The sequence below is a fragment of the Mesocricetus auratus genome, unplaced genomic scaffold (genome assembly GCF_017639785.1).
Source record: "Mesocricetus auratus isolate SY011 unplaced genomic scaffold, BCM_Maur_2.0 Super-Scaffold_4256, whole genome shotgun sequence".
Lineage (NCBI taxonomy): Eukaryota > Metazoa > Chordata > Mammalia > Rodentia > Cricetidae > Mesocricetus > Mesocricetus auratus.
Genome location: NW_024429182.1, coordinates 100,242,935 through 100,261,433, shown reverse-complemented (window position 1 = coordinate 100,261,433; position 18,499 = coordinate 100,242,935). Strand labels below are relative to the sequence as shown.

Below are 18,499 nucleotides of genomic sequence, written 5' to 3'. Positions count from 1 at the left end.
TGAAAAGCAGGGCCAGATCACCCTGATACCAAAGCCTAAAAGGAAAGTTACAGGGGAGTTGGAGAGGAGGCTCAGCGGCTAAGTGTGCCTTCTGCTCCCTCACATTACCTCTCTCACATGGGGCTTCACACCACCTACAATTTCTGCTCCAGGGGATCTAATGCCCTCCTCTGGCCCCTTCATGCACTGCACTCAGGTGCACATACTCACACACATACACATATATAAAATGAAAAAAAGTTACAGGCCGGAGGTTCCTAAGGAACATAGACACAGAAAACCTGGAGCTCTGCTGGGTGGTGATAGTTGCATATTCTTTTAATCCCAGCTCTTGGAAGGCAGAGGCAGGCATATCTCTGTGAGTTTGAGGCAAGCCTGGACTACAGAGCAAGTTCCAAGACAGTCAAGGCTATACAGAAAAACCCTATCTTGACTCCACCACCCCAAAAAAAATGAAGGAAGGGAGGGAGGGAGGGAGGGAGGGAGGGAGGGAGGGAGGGAAGGAGGGAGGAAGAAAGCCTGGAATCCAGAAGCACAGTGTCACTGCGTGAATTTAGATGCTACAGAAAAGCCTCAGCAAAGGACTAGGAACAGAACTCCCCAGCACCTGATAAGGACACTCACCGTGACGCAGTGGCTGGGAAAAAGAATGGCTCAGTAATGACAGTGCGAGCAGGTTGTGATGGCTCCCACTTGTGACTCTAGCCCTTGAGATGTTGAAGCAGGAGAACTGATAAGAGTCCAAGGCCAGCCTGTACAGCGATGTCTTGTTTGTGCTGTAACAAATAAAGCTTGCCTGAAGGTCAGAGTGCAGAGCTAACCACACTAGTTAACCAGAGACCAGGCACTGGTGGCCCACACCTTTAATCCCAGCACTCGGGAGACAGAGGACGGATCTTTGTGAGTTAAGGCCACTCTGGGCTACATGAGATTGAATCAGTCTAAAAGAAAGACAGAGCCAGGTGGTGGTGGTTCACAGCTTTGATCTCAGCACTTGGATCACTTGCCTTTAATCACCACTAGGGAGGTGGAGACAGAAGTGATAAGCAGAGAAAGGAATATAAGGCAGGATGAGGAGACAGGAGCTCAGAGCATTCAGTCTGAGGATTCCGAGAGACAGGATCGCCCCTTTGGTCTGAGGAATGTGCAGAGGTAAGAACTAGTAGCTGCTATTCTGCTTCTCTGATCTTTCAGCATTTACCCCTATATCTGACTTGGGGGTTTTTACTATTAAGACCAATTAGAATTTGTGCTATAAGCCTGGACTACACTGAGACACTGTGTTCAAAGATAGATGTAAGGAAAATATTTGAGAACACTAAGCATCCTTTAATGATAAAACTGCAACAAATCAGACAGGGGAGTAATGCTCAAAACTAAATAATAAAGAAATGAAAGGGGGCACTCAAAACTCAGTTGTGTTTCTGTGCTAACAACAAACAATCCAAAAATGAAACCAAGAAAACCCCATCCACAGTTGCTACAGAAAGAAAAAGAAGTAAAATGCTTAGTAATAAAAGTGAGCAGGGAGATGAAACCCTTCATACTAAAACTGTAGAACATCTAGAAAAACGAAGGAAGACACAAATAAAAACCCTTCACACTAAAACTGCGAAACATTTAGAAAAATGAAGGAAGATACAAATAAATGACAACACATTCCATGCTTATGCACTGGAAGAGTCAATACTACCCTTCAATCCCATTCAGCATAATCCTGAAGACACTCCTCACAGAAAGTAAAACAGAACCCTAAAATTCATAGGAAACCATGAAAGATTTTTGAATAACTTAAGCACTTTTGAGCAAAAAGGGCAAAGCTTGAGATATTACGAGGTTGGAAAAGAAAGAAAGAAAAACTAACAACAGAAACTCCAGGAGCCAGGGACACAGTAGTTGATAGAGTGATTGCCTAACATGCTCAACACCCTGGGCCCCACTCCCAGCACCACCAAAGCCCAGAGTGCTGGCCCAGGACTATAATCCCTCTCTCTGGATAGAGGCAGGAGGATCAGGAATTAAATGTCATCCTTGTCTACCCAGAAAATGAAGCAAACCTGTACTACATAAGACTGAATCTAAATAAATAAATAAATAAATACTCACCACTTCAGGAGTTAAGAATTAAACTGGTGTGAGGTGCATTCTTGCAATCTCAGCACAAAGGAGATAGAGGCAGAAGGATTAGGAGTTTAGGGCTAGTCTCAGCTACATGAGATCCAGTCCAAATGTGTGTGTTTATGTTGTCTTAGTTAGGGTTTCTAATGCCATGACAAAACACCAAGACCAAAAACAAGTTGGGGAGTAAAGGCTTTAGTTGGCTTACACACTTCCATATCACTGCAGTCAAGGCAGGAACTCAAGTAGGACAGGAGCCCTGGAGGCAGGAGCTGATGCAGAGGCCATGGAGGGTGCTACTTACTGGCTTGTTCCCCATGGCTTGCTCAGCCGGCTTTCTTATAAAACCCAGGACCACCAGCCCAGGGATGGTACCACCCAGGTGATTAGATACACATTTATAGTTCATTGATGCTCAGCAAAGGTCTCAACACCCCCTGGGAAAAGGGTCTAGACTCCAGTCGAGGGGTAGGAACAAGGGAAACCCACATGTAACAGAATTAATTGCACCCTAATTTCACATATGCAAAATCCAGCTCAAATGTATTAAAGACCAGAAACTATAAAACTGCCAGAGGAAAACAGGGAAACGCCATGACATTAGCCTGGGCAGTTATTTTTTAGATATGACCCCAAAAGTACAGGAAACAAAGGCAAAAGTAGACAAACAGTTAACATCAAAATAAAAAGCTTCTACACACAGGAAGTGGTCCATGGAGCAAAGACAGCCCACAGAATGCAAAGCCCATCTCTGATAAGAGACTAATTTCCAACACAATAAGGAACTCATGTAGCTCAATATTCACAGAGCAGATACTCTGTTGAAAAATAGGCAAAAGACCTTTTCTCAGAAAAGGAACATGAACAGTCATTGGGGATATGAACAACAGTTCAACATCAGTAACCATCAGGAAATAGAAAGTCAAAGACAAAAAGACGTGCTCGCTCACCTGGTAGTGCTCAAGACGATAAGACAGGCGTGGGTGAGAGGTGCCTCACGGCGGACGACAGCAAGCGTGCTCACCTGTAGTCCTAGCATTTCCGAGGCCGAGGCAGGAGGACCGGGGGTTCTAGGCTGGCCTCAGCTACATACTAAAACAATCTAAAATAGACCCAGCCAGGGCCAGCAAGTTCACTCTCAGGTCCATATCCTGAGGAAATGAAATCAGCACGCTGAAGAGATGTCTGCATGCCATGGTCATTGGAGCGGAATTCGCCACAGATATGGCAGCAACCCAAACGTCATCCACAGATGAATGGATAAGGCACTATGGACTAGGGGCTGGGAGTGTAGCTCAGTTGGTATAGTGTACGCCTAATGTGACTCCCAGAGGGAGGTAAAGTGGGCGTGGAGGTATGTATGCCTGCAATCCCAACACTAGGGAATTAGAGGCAGGAGGATCAGGAGTTCAAGGCCGGACTCTACTACACAGGAAATTCAAGACTAGCCTGGGCTACATAAATCCTTGTCTGAAAAAGTCCAAACAAGGGCCAGTGAGATAGCTTGGTGTAAACCACCTTGCTGCACAAACCTGACAGCCTGAGTTCAACTCCCAGAACCCACACAAAGGAGAGGAGGGAGGGAAGAAGGGAGGTGGGGGGAGAGGGAGGGTGGGGAAGAGGGAGGGAGGGAGAGGGAGAGCGCTGACTTCACAGTTGTCCTCTGGCCTCCACATTCCTGCTGTGACATGCCCCCCACTCCCACACACTAATAATAAAACAAATATTAATGACTTTTTAAAGAGACTACTGTGTCGATCAGTTTTCTGGTACTGTGATAAACACCAGAGATAACCAACTTCTAGAGAGAAAAGGTTGCCATGACTCAGTTTGAGTGGTTCCAACCTGTGATGGGTGAACCCATTCATTCAGGCCTCTGGCGGGGGGCTGAGAAGCAATGCTGGAGACCATAGGGGCTGGAGTGAACGCAGAAGGAAGAATCGGGACTCCACAGGGTTCCCACAGTCAATAGTGCCTGGCTGGGGATGAAGCCCTCAGCATACAAACAATGGCATGTTTTCGCTTTCCAGAACGGCTAACCCTCTAGGCAATACAGGTAAAGAGGACCCCAGTGGGTGTCACACTAGGGCACACTATGGTCAGTGCTCCCAGGAGCAGGGAAGGTTGCAGGATGGGGGGAGTACTGGTTATTCTTTGAGAGGAAGCATGATGGTGTGGGATGTTAGAGTGTGTGCCTGGCATGTGTGAGCAGGGGGAGAGGGGGGCTGGAATTGTATTATTTGTCCTGCCAAAGCTGTAGTCTGGCCCCTCGGGCCTCTAGCTCTTTCTCTGCTGAGGAAGGGAGGACGGACGGACAGATGGATGGATGGATGGGTGGATGGGGATGAGGCAAGTGTGAAGGGAAAGCTGGGCTCAGGCTACCCAGGCTTCCAGGCTCCTGGCCTCTGGCTGTAGGAACTTCTGGCTGTGGCGCTGAGGCAGCCAGACCCAAATGAGTCAGCCAGCCTCCGCCAGCCTGCCTGGCACCCACACTGGGAAATCCTGTTTTTCTCCTTCCCTTCCCCTTATCTTTTCTGTTGGTGTCCAGTCCCCTCTCCACCCGGTGACAGTGAGCTTCTGACACTCCACCAGCCAGGGGGTGTCCCTGTTCTCCCACCACCAAGGTCAAAGGGCAGGGCCAGCCACATTGGAGCCAAGTCTGAGCCAGCCCTAAGGGATGGAGGTCTAGTAGCTTGGATGCCTTCACAAATACAAAGAGTGAGCAAACAGTTCTTTCTTGGCTCTGTCTGTGTGGCCTGAGTCATAAGCCTGACCACGCAGCTGTTCCTCATTTGGGACTTAGGTCCTGCAGAAGGTGGCGTAAACAGGCAGGAGCTGGAAGGCGTCTGTAGGCAAGAGGCTGCTGGGATGGGGTGGGCTCCCGCGGGCCATGGCAGTAACAGAAAGAAGCTGAAACAAGGGGCTGCTTCCTGCACCAGCTCTGCCTTGGCTACAGACTTGCCACAGCTTGAGCTCTCAAAGATACACTTCCCAGGAAAGCCCTCAGCCTGGGCACAGGACAGGGGTCAGCCTTCCACAGCCTCGCAGCCCAGCACCATAGGTTGTAGAGTAGACATTGAAGCAGTTATGGGGGGTGGGGGGCAGATGCAACCTGTATTCCCAGCCACCAAGTGGAATCCTACCAGGGTGGGCAGGGACCGGATGCTCAGGCCCAGGGCACAGGTCTCACTCATTCCCAGACAGGAGAGGCAATCTGACGAAGAGACTTAATGTAGTCATGAGACCCCAGGCAAGCCCCTGCCCTATCTGGCTTGCAGGTTCTTACCATGGGTGGCTAAAACACTTTGTTACTTGATTTCCAATCTGGTAGATCTGTTACCAAGACAGCCATCCCCTGCTCCCCCCACACCAGTTTTTTTGTTTTGTTTTGTTTTTTGTTTGTTTTGTTTTGTTTTTTGCATGTGCATATGACCCTAACTCCATCTTCTTCTAAAACTGGGGTATTTAAACACAATGAGTAACAGCACCCATTTCTCAGATGGAGACACTGAGGTGCCCTTTCTCAACTCGAGTTCCAGCTCTGGAAACAGACTGAGGAGTGGACATTCTGGGCAGAGGCAGGAGCCTGTCCTATGTCAGAGCTGCGCTCCAGGGGTCAGTTGGTGGAGAGAGAGAGAGCCTAGGAGTGCCACGGAGTCTGCTCTGGGAGGGAGGGGAGTGTGTGGACCGGACTTGAGAGGTGGGAGGACAGGAAGGAGGAGAAAAGAGCATGCTGGGAGAAAGAAACCAGTTAGGCCAGGCTGGAGGACAGGGTGTGGGGAAAGGGAAGAAGGAAGTAGGAGAGGCAAACCCTGAAAGCCAGGCTCAGACTTACAGCGTAACTTACAAGACCTGGCTGCACTTGAGAGAAATACCTGTCATGGCATGGTGCAGGCTGTGGGAATAAAAAGCAGGCCAGTGCCTGCAGGCTGGGGCGCTCTGGGTCAGCTGGGTTTCTTCCTTGGAGACGCTGCCTCCTCGGATGGCAGACCAGGTGTCAAGGTGACATGTTGGTGACATGTCCAAACCCTGTGCACTGTTCCGAGCTAAAGGCAGTTCTTGCCCATAACAGCCCTGGATGCCAGTGTCCCCTCCCCATGCCCAGTGTCCCGAGACAAAGTGGAGCTCAGGGTATCAAGCTGCACCTGAAATGCCCACTCCTAGGACAAGGAGAGGGGCCAGGAAGGGCCAAGCAGTTCACGTCTATGATTCAAGGCCCAACTTGAGCCTCATAAGCATCATACCTATTCCCACCCAGCAGAATTCTCATGGGCCTTTTCTTTTCCTTTCTTTCTTTGTTTGTTTCAGAGTCTCACTATGTCTCCTTAGCTGGCCTAGGATGGAGCTGGTTATACAGACCACAGAGATGTACCTGCCTCTGGCTTCCACTGCCCAGCTCCCACTCCCCACCCCAAGTTAAAGTCATGAGCCACCATGCCCAGCTCACCTGTCTCTTAAAGGATGCTGGGGAGGGTTCAGTGCCTACCGTGCACTAGCTTTACTGAACGCACATCTCACATGAGCTACAGTCTGAGTCCCAGCAGGGTGGGATCCAGACACCATGGCGACACAGTCCTCTCTCCTAACATCACTAGGTCCTGACTCCTGTGGACTCAGGCTGGGCACCAGGGCCAGAGACACAGCAGTCCCGGACCTGCCCAAAAGGAAGCAAGCAGAAGACACACTCAGTCACTGAGTGACCTCATAAGATATCCAGGACCTTCACTAAGGGAACCAGCTGTTGCAGGCACCATAGAGTAAGGCATGTGTGGGGGGTAGGGGCCCAGGGTGTCTGCAAAGACACAACAATCAGTTTCTTCCCTGGGCTGATAATGGCCCCCAAAGATATCCATATGGGAATCCGAAGACGGCCCTGTGGGCCTCATGCAGCACTAACGGCTTGCAGGTGGATGGAGGGAGGGTCCTGGATGTGTCCTAATGGTAACTGCAACAAGAGTCCGTATAAGAGAGACTCAGGGCTGGGCATGTGGCTCAGCGACAGAGTGCCTGGGGTCCTTCCTCACCACTGCCATGAATGATGAATGAATGAATGAATGAATGGAATCATGTGTCCCTAACGCTTTGGAGGCAGAGGTATGCGGATGAGAAGTTTGAGGTCTAAGGCTATGCGGGGGGGGAGCAAGTCATTCACCAACCACATAAAAAGGCACTTGCTAGCCACATCTAACTTCCTGAGTTCCATGCCCACCGCTCATGAAATGGTAGAAGGAGTAAAACACCTGCCCAAAACTGCTCTCTGACCTCCACTCGCCAGCCATGGCACGTGCACAGCCACACACAAACCTCATATGCACACAGTAATAAATAAAACAAAACTTAAATAAAAACAGAGAGGGAGGCAAGGGGAGGCTTGAGTGCAGAAGAGGAAAAAGAAAACAGAGATGGGGTAGAAACCAGGGTGACTCAGTCACAAGGAATGCCGGCAGCTAAAGAACTGGAGGAGACAAGGCCCAGACTGTCCTCTGGAACCCAAGAAGGATCTAGGCTGGTTTTAGTCCCACAAGGCTCATTTCTGACATCCAGGACCACAGGAGAACAAATCAAACCACACTGTTTTAAGTCACTGGCTTTCTGACATTTTGGGCTCTGCAAGAATGAGGAAGAGCATTTCTGAGGAACAGGGGACAGGGTGAGTGATGGAGCCCAAGTGCTCCCTCCTGCTTGGAGGAGGTGACATTACAGCTCAAACTGCCCCCAGTATAACATGAAGTTCCCTGTTACAGTTACTAGTGAGAAGCCACAGAGTCCCTACCCCAGCCTGACTGAAGGTCAATCAGCAGGGTCAGAGGGTACCAGGCTACAGAGGTGGGGGCCTTGAAGGTCAAGCCTGGGGACCCTAGGGAACTGTAGGAAAGCAAGGACAGAAAGGGTAAAGATGATGTCTGGAGGACATGGGTAGTTGTGAGGGGCCCCACGGGCACTGAGAGATAGGGGAGAGGAGGGCTCGGTCAACACGACCAACTACAGATAGCCTGCCAGTGGCCGCCCAGCCTACACGGCTACTAGGAGAAGGTGTGACAGACCCGCTGTCTGTAACTGGGAACAGCCAGGGCTCACACCTACAAGTCCTTTGCAAGGTAAATGTAGGGTGCCCCTCAGCCACCCTACCCCTGCTTCTCTTCAGGGGAAGAGGGGGAGTTGGAGTGGCCAGAGGACTTGACCAGTCTGACAGAGAGCAGTAAGCAGGAACTCACAGTGGTCAACAGGTTCTCTCATTTGCTAAAGCCAAGAGGGGTTCCTACTTCAGTGGAAAAAACCCCACTGCTATCCAGTCCTCTTGACTCAAAATGAGCCTCTTTCCTCAATAAAGAGACCCAGTAACAATGGTTGTCAACCGGCTACCACACACCTCATAGTAAAGTGCAGAGTGACCAGAGCTAATGTTACCATCATCATCCCTACGTCTCTGTGACAAGGTAGCATCTGCTTCACTAGGGGAAACTGAGTCATAGGCAAAGCTCTCTGCTTCTGGGCTACAGACAAGCAGGAAGGCAAGGAGCCAGTCTCCAGGAGAAAGAAGACAGGCCCTTCAGGCAAGAGGTTGGTGGAGAGTGGCCTCCCAGCGCCCTGTGAGGGGCCAAGGAAGGCCTCCTTTAGGGAGAACTGGATCTCAGAGCACTCAGGGGAAGTAGGATTGATGGACAGAGACAGCAGAGGCTTCCTGAAGGCCACAGATGTCTCACCAAAAGCCACAGGCTTCCGCCCACCAGTGCCCAAGCCCCACCTCACTGGTCTCCATTTCAGAGGCATGCACCTGCTTACCCAGTACTGGGGCCTGAGAAACTCCCAAGGACCTTCCTTCCATTCCTATCCAAACAGATCCCCCTCTCTCTTGTCACACGTAGCCCAGGTGAGGTGCTGAGAACAGAGAGGAAGTGGGGGCCCTCCTTGCTGGAACCTCTACAGCAACCTCTCCCCAGAGCAGCCAAAGGTGGCCCTTGTCAGACACACCCCTCTTCCAGACTGGCATGTGGCGTCACAGCTGGGTTTTGTTCATGCTTTTTCCTGGCCTGCTTCACAGTTTAAATTTAAGCCACTTTCTTCACCTTGGGGAACTTTCCCCAATTCTTGTTTGGATGAACTATCAACTTGAGGGCAAGGATGGCCCTGCCTGGTATTGACTCTGGCTTCTTCTCATGACTCAAGCCGAGGGCTTCTCAATGAGAAGAGAAGCCTCTCAGGGCAGACCACCCTGGCTTTAGCACTGACCCAGCCTAGGGCAGCATCAGCAGCTGGACCCAACATATGCCACCTCTCTGGTCTCCTTCATCTCCTTCACCTCTGCCCAGGACACTAAGCCTGTAGCAAGGACTAGGAAGCATCATGGAAGGTCTCAACCTGCGCCTTCGCCAAGGCAGAGCTTCCCAGGAAGGTGTCCAGCTCCCTGAACACTTAGCTGCCCCTCAGCACTAGCTGACACAGAGAGATCATGGCTTGTGCCTTGGGGACCTTGGTGCCAATTCTGGCTGGGTCACCCTAGTGTCTAAGGCTTAGAGTCCCTTCTGCGGCTGTGTGAGGTCTGGGGTTGAATCTCATCACAGGAAAGGCTGCCAGGGGAAAATTTAGCACCTGTTAATGATCTTCTATCCTACTCCACCTCTGGGCCCCTTGGGAGGGCCTTTCCTAACCCTGAAGGCTGGGGGTGGGATGAGGAGCCAGTCTCTGTCGACCCGCCCTGCTCCCAGCACCACACACCCAACCGGCAGCCAAGGAAAAGGCCCCCATTCAACCTGGGGACCATGGCCAAGAAGGGGCGCAGGACCACCTGGGGTCTTTCATACCTTCTCCAAGCCATGGGATGGAGGCACCTAGGAAGGTTGAATAGGGTGAGGGGGCAGAGCGGGGACAGGAGAGGAGATTTATAAGGAAGATTAGAAAGAGTCAAGTCCGATTATAAGCACACACCAGTGCCTCGGTACTGGGAGTACAGCATCAGAATATCCAGGTGGAGGCGAGGGAGGCCCCTCACCCAGGGCTGCGGGTGAAGGTGGGGGATGAGTTCGGGCGGATCTTTAGGGCGGTGAGGTTGGGGGGGGATGCTCCGCCTCCCCAGGCCTGCAGGCCAGTGCTCACCTCCCAGCCCTGTTCCGCGGGATGTGCAACCCCTGTTCCGATTCGTGCTGCTAAGGAAAGCACTGGCCCGCGCTGCACCTGCACCTGCGCGCGCGCGCGCCCAAACACACACACACACACACACACACACACACACACACGCCCAAACACACACACACACGCCCAAACACACACACACACACACACACACACACGCCCAAACACACACTAACACTCGCGGTCGTACACGCCTCCCTCCGCGCAGCGCCTCCTACCTGCCGCGTCGCCGGGGCTGAAGCCGGACTCCCGGGATGCAGGGCACTGCGCGGCCACCAGAGCGGAGGCTGGACCGGCCCGCGCTGCAGCCTGGGACACAGCGGGGAGTTGCTGGGGCTGAAGCTCGGCGGCTCGAGCTTGGACCCCGGGGCTTCGGTCTGTCCCGCCCAGCCTCTAAGCCTCCGCCCATTGGAGGCAGAGGCGTGGTCTTGGGGAGGCTGGGGGGAGCGAGGACAGGCAGCTGAGTGCGCATGCGAATGAGGGAGGACGCGTCTCCTAGAGGCCTGCTTAGGAGTGCTGGCTAGGAATTGGGAGGGTGGCCCTGGCCCCAGCGTTCCCTCCTTTCCACCCTAGTGCTCTCCGCAGTAGAAGAGCTTCCCGGGGAGCCGACTGCCTAGAGCAGCATTGGCCATGATGCATCTGCACGCCCTACCAAGTGCTGGCAGAGAATGTTGACTGACTTGGGGTATACATCTGAACAGGGCCTCAGCCAGGGCCAAGACAGGGCAGCTGCGAATGGGAGGACCCAATGAGATGAGCACCCCTCCCTTTCCATCTGTATCTTCACACCCATTCCCAAGATTTTGTCTAGAGAAGAGGAATGTACGCCCCGGTGAAGTGCCCAGAGGGCCCCAGTCAGTTAAGGAAAGCTGACCCTATCCTGTCCGAGGCACTTACCAGCTCTGGGCTTATGTAGACTGAAGCAGCTGGGCCCAGATTTTGGGCTCTTTCTGCCTGGCCTTTAGAATCCCCGGGGAAAACACCAGGCCTGGGTTTCTTACTCTATAAAATGGGAACTGTAATTCCCACTCAGACTAGGCTGTTTGGGGAATAGCATAGGGTGTTATGCCCAAACCCTGAACCCCCAAATCACCAAGAGACCCGGATGCAAAAGCAAAGAGTTAATTTGTTCCCTGGTCCATTGACACAGTGGGTGAGGCAGCAGGGACTTCGAATTGCAGTGGGGCAGGGAATATTTTGGGGTAGAGGAAGGTGTCTGGACTGGCAACAGTCTCAGGATTGGTGCACTTCCGGGCTTGGCCGACCTGTCCTGAAGCCTACCAGGGTGGTTCCTATGCTCTGCATTCCAGAGCTGCCAGCTAAGTTCTGATTGGTTCTTTGCCAAATTCTGATTGGTTCTTTGCCACTTGGAGGTTATCTAGCTTCTTAGTGACTAGAAGGTCGGGCAAAGTAGGGAGCACATGTTGCTGGGTCTTTTCTGCAGGCTGTCATTGTAAGGATAAAGGACCAGCCAAAGAAACACACCCTGAGTAGAGCCAAAGAAACATACTTTGGCCCTGCAACCACAACCAAAGAAATGCACCCTGACCCTGAAACCTGTGCCAAAGAAACACAATTTGCCCCTGGAATCAGAGTCAGTGAAAGAAATACTCCCTGGCCCTAAAATTGGAGCCAAAAGGCTAAAAAGGACCAGAGAAAGAAACATACTTTGGTCCTGAAACCAGAGCCAAATCTGACCCTAACCCTGTGCAGAAAAATTAACCAACCCTCAAGCAGGAGCTCTAGCCAATGTGAGCACAGCATTAAAATATGACCAATCCCTGCCGGGCGACAGCCTCCAAAACAATACAGAGAAACCCTGTCTCGTAAAAACCAAAAAAAAAAAAAAAGTATGACCAATCCCCACCCTAGAAGCCCTATATAAACCCTGTGTCTGTTCATCTTGTGGCTGTTCGCGCTACCTAGCTGTCCTCTGACACTCTGGCAGAGGGCAGCCACTCTCCTGGATCCTTCCCTCCCAATAAATCCCTTTGGATGAGCTTTGGGTGAAGACCTTCTTTTGCAGTAGAGCAGAGACGACACTGGGCAGAGCAGAGCAAGCAGGGCTGTTTTAACACTTTTGCCAGAGAAACCTTCCCTTGGCAGAGCAGAGTTGTTAACACTCGGCTCTCCACTCCTGAGAGCAGAGCTGAACTGTAGCAACTTCGCCCGGGAAACTCCTGCTGGAGCAAAACTGCTACCCTGGACAAACATCCCCAGCTGGAAGACCCTCTCCTGCCGGAGCAGAACCGATACACTGGGAAGCCTTTCCCAGAGGCAGGGCTGTACGCTGCTACGTTTACTGCAGCCTGTGGTAGTCCTTGGCTCCCGAGCTCCAGGATACCTTTCCAGCTGAGCTGCGTAACACTCAGTATTCTGTGACTTCTGAGCTCCAGGATACCTTTCCTTCTGAGCTGTGTAACAGTATTCTGTGACTCCCCAGTACCAGAATACCTATCCCACCTGATCTGTCCAAAATGCCTACAGTCATGGCTGCCAAAGCAGGGGGCTGAGTGAGGGTCTGGTCCCTTCAAGGGATTTATGGACTACTGAGGCTGTTAACAGTACGTTGGGCATGGCACCTTGCTGTTGGGTTCGGGAATCCTGCAAATATTGAGGATGAGGCCACCAAAGTTAGATGAGCAGAGACAACTTTATGCCGTTACCACAGGGTACCCAGAACTTCTAACTAGTTAGGGCCACGGGTAGATTGGGATCAGACACGGTGACCCCCCCACCCACACACCCCACTTGGAACAGAAGGAGTAGGGTGCTCTTTTTTTAAGCAAATGCATTACAAGCAGGGGGGGCAGGGGTAAAACAAGAAGGAATTGTTACAATTGGAGGCTAAGTCTTAGGTGACAGTACATTGGGGGAAACGTACAACTTTTAATAACATTTTACAACCTGCCGTACAATTTGTAATAACAAGGTGTTTGTACAAGCTTAACCTGGGGTGGGGTGTTGCTTAAAACAAGTCCGGTTATCTTAACATAGCTCTTAACACCAGTGAAGTCTTGTCTTAATTTTAGCCAACTGTTCTTCTGTAGCTGCAGAGAATGGGACGGGGTCACGCACAAGAAGGGGGGTAGGTGGCTAATATTCTTGAATTATTGTGGACTCCACACCTGTGCACTAGGGAGGCAGCAGAGACCTGGTCATACTGGTTGCTGCTGGCCTACCTTGCAGGGAAGAAACTCAAGGCCCGTTCATCCCTCCAGTTTCGTCTCTGTTAATGATTACCTCAGCCTCTCAGTCACCCTGCCTTCTGCCTCACCCCTGTCCCTGGCCACCTAAGTGTATCTCCATCATTGCCTCACTGACCAAACAGTTTTCAAGTATGCTGCTGCCCCCTGCCACCCAAGCACAATGTTCACGTCTGTAGCAGGCCTTACTATCCCATTTCCTCCAGCCCTGGTCTACGCTGGCACAGGACTGAAAGCTCTTCTGTCAACTCCACAGGGCCTCAGCAGGTCTCTGCTTCCTAGCTGATGGCCAAACCCCAGGATGGGGCACAGAAGCCCTTGGACAACAGAGCAGAATCTTGGATCCAGGCCTCCTTCCACCAGTTACTGGGCAAGTTCTTTATCTTCCATGGTCCCAGTTTTCGTTGTCTGTAAAATGGGCTTTCTAGGAGAAGCACATGGCCCGGGACAGAGACGTTAAGGGTTCGGTCAAGGTCCTCCAGCAGGGAGGTCCTCTGGCAGGGCAACGCTCATATCTTCTATGATAGAGCAGGGGTCATGTCTGGAAAAGTGTGTCATCTTCAGCCCACAAAACCATGGCATCCAGAGACTGCTCAGGCTCCCTTCCGTATCTCAGTGCATGGAGCCGAAAGAGGGGTATTGTGCATGGGTTACATTCATGGGCTCTGCCTTGGCTCCTTACCTGTGTGACCTTGGGCAAGAGACCAGCTGCACTGCGGAACCCGCATAGCAGCACCCACACAGCAGCTGTGGAGACTGACTGGCTTGATTTGTGGGGAGTCCTTCCAGTGGCCTCTACCCACACAGCAGCTGTGGAGGTTGACTGGCTGGATTCGTGGGGAGTCCTTCCAGTGGCCTCTATGTCTTACTGTCATCTAGCTCAGCCACCTCATTTTGTAAAGATTCAGTGTCTCGATCAGTGTAGCATGGCTGACTAGTGTCCCAGACCCCTTAGACTGTGTCTTACACTGGGAGGCCGGTCTCAGAGCCCATCTCTGGCAGCTTCCATCTTCCTGACAGATGAGGCAAGAAACCTAAAGAGAGGTGTTGAGGGCACCTAGCCTGATGGAGGGAGAAGTGTCTCTGATCTTTGGGGAGCAGAGGATCAAGACAGGCCCGGAAGAGCCAGGCTGTCCAACAAGGTTTTCTGCGGGGTAGATGATGCATCTTTGCCAGTGTGTTGGCCCCAGGACCTTGCCAATTGGTTTTTATAAGCTTAGTCATCTAATGGTGCCATTAAAGAGCCTGAAGGGTAGGTGTTTCCCATTAAATTCTCACAATTAGTAGCCCCACTTAGCCAATGACAGCCTTAAACCTCAGGGAGATGCCCCAGGTCACAAAATTAGTGACCAGCAGAGTTGGGATGCAGACCTATAGAACCGTGTTGATTCTGTCCATCTTGTGCTGGGCCTCCCCCCCCTTCTTCTTCGAAAAACTGTCTCTGTAGGCCCCTTGACCTGCTGTCCAACCTCTGCTTGAATCCCATGTAACTGGGGACTCATTCCTTCCTGGGATAGCCCTGTTCCTTCTACCCGTCAGAATCCTTATGCCCAACCCATTCTACCTATCTCTGTGTAGACTTACACCCCTCACCAGTGCCTGGGAGCAGAACGGTCTCTGCAAGGTCAGAAACCCCATCATTACTGCTCCTGTGTGTAATTGTGTTAAAGTGTTTCCTAGGTGTTACTTATAATGATCATTCTGTGTGTGTGGGGGGGGGGTGTCTGTCTGTCTCTCTCTGTCTCTGTTTCTCTGTCTTTGTCTCTCTGTCTCTCTCTCTGTCTGTCTCTCTGTGTATGTGTCTCTCTGTCTCTGTGTCTGTCTCTCATCAGTTTGACTGGCCTTGAACTCCAGAGTCAAGTGATTCTCCCATCTCAGCCTACCAAGTGCTGGGACTACAGGTGCTGTGTGTGAATGTGAATGTCCCCCCATAGTCCATGTGTGAATGTGAATGTCCCCCCATAGTCCATGTGTTTAAACACTTGTTCTCCAGATGATGGGGCTCTTTTGGAGGTTGTAGAAATTTCAGGAAGTGAAACTTCATAGGAGGAAGTAGGTCTCTTGGAGAAGGCCTTGAGATGTATAGCCCAGTGCTACTTCCTGCCCACCCCAGGCTTCCTAACTGTGGACTCAGTGTGACTAGCCATCTGGTGACCCTGCCACCATCTTTCCCCTCCTCGATGGACTGCTCCTTTCTCAAACTGTAAGTTAAAACAACCCATTTCTAAATAGCAGCTTGCCATAGCAAAGATAAAAGTCACTAGTAGAGATAATTGGTATCATGAGTAGGGTTTTTGCTATCATAAACCTGACCAGGTGGTTCTGAGGCCATTGGTATTGGTTTGCAGGAGGAATGTGGAATTACTTGGGGCTATGGACTAAAGAACCCCCTAGGAAGTCGTAAGCAAAACTCAAAGGGACATTGTGGTAAGATTTTGGAGGACAAGAATACCACAGAAGAAAATGTGTATAATGGAGGCACAGCTCATGAGCTTTCAGAGGTGAGCAAAGACTCTATCTGGAAGTAGGCTAGAAGTCATTTGTATTACATCCCAACAAAGACTCTGGGTGCATTTTGCCCATGTTCTAGAAGTCAAATACAGCCAAACTAAAAGAATAGTGAGCTAATTTGTTTGGCAGAACTCCCAAGACAAGCTACAACAGTCTTCAGGCTTTGTCGTGGTTACTGCTCACTGCTCTTATCCAGGTCTACAGTGAGAGGAGGAACAAGTGAAGCAGAAAGATATGAAAATGTGTAGTTTAGTGGGGAGGAGGGCGCTCACAACTGCAGGCAAAGCGGATGCAGGAGCAGTTGTTGCTGAAAGGGTTGCCCCCAGTTAAAGAGAAAACCTAGTGCTGTGCCCTGGGAAGATTAAAAACAAAGAGGCAGCCTGAGGGCAAGAGTTGGGAGCTGTGCAGCCTAGTCTTGGATCAGCATATGACTCCCATCCAAAAGGTTTAGGCATCTGTGGAAATGGACTCTAACGTGGCGAAGACCAGTAGTTCATGGGACAGGGTAGGAATTTGCAAAATTCATGCAACTTACAGGCTCTTTTCTCTCTCATTATATTGACGATTCTTCCAGTGGTTTTTAGTTTTACTTTGTCAGTCACGCAAGCAACAGCTGTAATTTTCCTTGGAAGTTCTGTTCCCTTTCAAATATTTTCACCTAACATTCAACAGGGGGGCTAGTGCTTCTCAAATCTCTTATCTGGAATTACTAACTACACCTCCTAATCCTGGGAACTTTTCTGACTCAATAGAGATAGTTAGGTAGAGATGAGAAAGCAACACTTGGAACCTTAACCCTGTCTCACACTTCTGGGAAGGAGTATAAGGCATGCGTATACAGAATAGGGGGAAAGCCTCAGGAATAAACACAGTGCTAAGTGTGAGAGCTAGTTCCCTGGACACCAGGTGTATAGAACCAACCATAAGATCCATTGTGACCCAATGGGAAAAATGCAATGTAAAATATGGTATGGAAAGATCCATCTTTACCACACCCAGGAGCTTATAATGGTGGAGGAAGCATGGTCTAGTGAGATGGGAAGAGAGTGCTTGGTCAAAGTCTGCCTTTGGCAGAGAGATTGAGACATGGGACCCTCTTGCACAAAAGGGAACTGTATAAAAATATATCTTGCAGACATGAAATAATTGTCTAGGTTTGAGCATTGTTGTCCTGAAAGCATTGTGCCCATGTCTATTACTTTTTAATTTTGTAACCGCAAGTAGCTGCCGGCTGACATAAGTGCTGCAAGAGCAGGATGTGTCTGGCTTGACATTTAGTTAAGCCCGCGAAGATGCTGAACTCTGTCTAGAATAAGGCGATGCAGTGGGTGGAAAGGTGTACTGGGGAAGCATAAAGGGGAGGGGACAACGGGGTCTTTCATAATGATTATGATGTGTTCTTAAATTGTGATGTATTTCTTAAAGTAAAAAATAGAAGCCAATAACAAAGCTGTCCATGTAACCCTGGTGAGAAAAACTCTGTGTAAGTATAAATAAAGATGTCCTGAGCTATTTGGGGCCACTTGAGTGCAATCCACTTGGTGGTCAGAAGTTTTCCTTGTGCTGACCCAGGACCTGAACCCAAGCCGAGGCTGGACTGGCAGTTAAGACCTCAGTCACAGAAAGCTGCATCTTACGAAAATGCAAATTAATTTAAAAAGAGAAAACCTGAACTGAGAATGCTGAAGAAGGGTGTTTTAGTTTGTTCCCTTGCTTGGAGCGGAAAGGGTTTATTTCATCTTATACTTCTAGGCTGTAATTCATCACTGAAGGAAGTCAGGGCAGGAACTTAAGGCAGGAACCTAGAGGCAATAACGGAAGTAAAGACCATGGATGAATACTGCATACTGGCTTGTTCCCTGTTTGTGCTCCCTTCCTTCCTTCCTTCCTTCCTTCCTTCCTTCCTTCCTTCCTTCCTTCCTTCCTTCCTTCCTCCTTTCCTTCCTTCCTTTCTTTCTTCCTCCCCTCCCACCCCCCCGTCTCTTTCTCTCTCCCTCTCTTCCTTTTTGAGACAGGCTTACTATTGTCCTGGAACCTACTTTGTAAATCAGGCTGGCCTCAAACTCACAGAGATTCACCTGCTTCTGCCTCCCAAGTGTTGGGATTAAAGGTGAGCACCACCATACCTAACCTTCACCTGACTTTATTATACAACAGGAATTCTTGCCCAGGGGTAGGGCCACCCACAGTGGGGTAGGCTGTCCTCCATCTATTTAGCAATCAAGAAATTCCCCACAGAGATACACAGAGGCAAATCTGATGGAATCAATTCCTCAATTGATGTTCTCTCTTCCCAGGTATGTCAAGGTGACAACCAAGATTAGCCATCAAGGGGCTATCTGCTAAAAACAGACAAACCATAAAAAATGAATCATCTAAGAAAGCATTTTCTAAGATTCAGCCACTAAGACATACAGAGGACACTATAAATTTGGTCCAAGGGGATAAAGCTACATCCTGAGCTGAAAGCAGAGCTTGGCAATGTTGTTCACATGGTACTAGATTTTCTGGCATGGCAAATATAAGAAGAGTTA

General features: G+C 50.3%; 1 protein-coding gene across 5 annotated transcripts in view; it reads right to left on the bottom strand.

The window, feature by feature from the left end:
- Positions 1–10,812, bottom strand: part of Capn5 (calpain 5) — a 55,762-nt gene extending 44,950 nt beyond the window's left edge. Inside the window, exon 1 of one of the 5 annotated variants that reach the window (XM_005073956.4) lies at positions 10,467–10,812. The gene's annotated coding sequence lies outside the window, so the exon portion shown is untranslated. Of the gene's footprint in view, positions 1–624; positions 777–3,068; positions 3,212–10,212; positions 10,295–10,466 lie in introns of those variants that run through there. The other 4 variants (XM_013116356.3, XM_040728190.1, XM_013116355.3 and 1 more) reach the window with 4 other exon arrangements.
- Between the last annotated feature and the right edge of the window lie 7,687 nt (positions 10,813–18,499).